This window comes from Pteropus medius, unplaced genomic scaffold, assembly GCF_902729225.1.
Source record: "Pteropus medius unplaced genomic scaffold, Ma_sr-lr_union100, whole genome shotgun sequence".
NCBI classification, from domain to species: domain Eukaryota; kingdom Metazoa; phylum Chordata; class Mammalia; order Chiroptera; family Pteropodidae; genus Pteropus; species Pteropus medius.
The window spans coordinates 3345420-3347572 of NW_024342466.1; the positions used below are offsets into that span (position 1 = coordinate 3345420).

Here is a 2153-nt window from a genome sequence, read left to right on the forward strand (position 1 = left end):
CCAGGACGCGCAGGCAGGACGCGACCAGCGGGGGAGGGACCGGCCCCGCGTGCCGCCCCAGGGCGCGGGGCGCAGAGACGCGAGGGGAGTGGCTGTCCCCCCACCCGACGTCCCCCACGGAGCAGGGGTGGGCGTTTTACACGTGCCGGCGGCTGGGGGCCTCCAGGATTGCCCGGTGGCCCTGGCCCTCAGTTCAGGATGGCGACGAGACCCAAACAGGAGAAATTAAAAGGAAAAAAATCCCCACGTCCAGGTCTGCAGGAATGGAGCTCAGAAAACTGAAAGCTGCTGGAGAAAACACAGCTCTCGGAGGAGCGGCGGCCAGCAGAGGGGCAGGAGGACGGGTGTGACCCTGGCTGTGTGCCGAGGGGCAGTAGCTGCCAGGCCAGGGCTGTGAGCCCAGTGACCCTACCAATGGCGACTGTGGGAGAAATAAAGACTTTTTATTTTTTACGCCTACGGCACCTGGGCTTCCTAGGTGGTCTCCCATCCAAGTACTGACCAGGCCCGACCCTGCTCAGCTTCCGAGATCAGACGGGATCGGGCGTGTTCAGGGGGATGTGGCCGTAGACCATGGACTGTGGCTCCACGGGGGGCGCGAACCCAGGACCTTCTGTGTGTAAAGAGATGTGCTCACCGCTACTGTGGAGCCACGTCCAGAAATAATGACTTTTAAAGCCGCACGCAGGGAACATGACACATGAGTCGGTCCTGAGGGAAGTTCTATGGGCAGGGCTGGCTCCAGGGGACGCCGAGTAATGGGGAGGGACGTGGAACACGAGCCGTGACCCACAGGGGCACTGCAGCCGGCTGCCTGGTCACAAATAAAGGTGCGGGACTCCTGTCACGGTTCACGTCTGACAGGCAAGCCATTTCCATAGGTGTGTCCACCTGGGTGTCCTCTAGAGCAGTGGTCCCCAGCCTTTGTGGCACCGGGGACCGGTGCTCCTAGGAGCATCTGACGCCTGAGGATCTGAGGCGGAGCTGAGGCGGTGATTCCGGCGCTGGGAGCGGCTGCAGATTCAGATGGAGCTTTGCTCATTGCCAGCCGCTCCCCTCCTGCTGTGTGGCCCGGGTCCTAACAGGCCACAGACGATACTGGTCCTCGGCATGGGGGTTGGGGACCCCTGTGCGAAAGTGTCATCTGCGCCCCCAGCAGAGCAGTCTGGCCCTGGCCATGTGGGGCACGGTGAACCACTGACCACGTCAGGGACACAAATTAATGTGCAAAGGTTCATGAGTGAAAAACGGCCACCAGCTGTATCTTTTTACTCAGGAGAGGGGACAACTGGGGTGTGGGGACCCTTGGTCACCTCAAAAGAAAGCAAGAGAGAAAAAAGAGGCACAGAAAGGGGGCGAACACAGCCCAGAATCAGAGGGAAGCCGTGAATCTGAATGACGCGGGATGACACGCAGGCACAGCCAGTCTCCCCTCGAAGCACGCCGTGGCCCGGGGACACGGGGACAGCGGAGCCAGCCTCGTGCTGTCCGCGCAGGAGACCCGGGACACGGCTCCAGTGTGTGGCGTGACCGATTTAAGGGGAAACCGTGACGACATCAAGAAGATCCCTACGCGACGATGAAAAATTCAATTCGTCAAGAGAATATAAAAATGTAATATTTGTACATATGTAGCAAGCTCGCTTTTCGAAGGATGGAGTAAAACTTGACGGACCCAAACGAGGCACGGACAGATGTGTCACAGCGGGAGACTGACCTTTCTTAGATGCAGAGCCAACATCGATAGGGACAAAACCAAAGTGTGAGCAAAACAGGGAGCAAGTGTGTCCTGACGGGCGCAGCCAGAGCTGCAGGACCGGCAGGCGTGCGACGGCAAACACGAGCGGCCTGTGCGCGGGTGGCCCTCACGCCGCCTCTCCCTCCCGCCGCCTCTCCCTCCCGCACCCGCGAGCACCTGGCGGGCGGGGAGCGGCCGGGACAGACTGGGGCGCACTCGGACGGACAGCGTGCCGGGGGTACTTCCAGCCTTACACGTGCAGGATGGACGGCGACACGAGAGAGCAGAACAGTCCAGAGAAAAGACGGCACGTGGACAAGGGGCAGAAGGACACTAAAGCGGAGAGCTCCTGCCGCTGAGAATGGACCGAGCGACTGATTAACGGCCAAGGCCGGCGGCCGTAACGGGGACACCA

General features: G+C 60.9%; 1 protein-coding gene and 1 non-coding gene across 6 annotated transcripts in view; both read right to left on the minus strand.

Moving 5' to 3' along the window:
• Positions 1–2153, minus strand: part of HDAC4 (histone deacetylase 4) — a 228841-nt gene that overhangs the window by 7676 nt on the left and 219012 nt on the right. The gene's annotated exons all lie outside the window — the stretch shown is intronic.
• On the minus strand, positions 454–572 carry LOC120601735 (5S ribosomal RNA). Its single transcript, XR_005652523.1, has one exon. It is a non-coding gene; the product is annotated as a 5S ribosomal RNA (ribosomal RNA).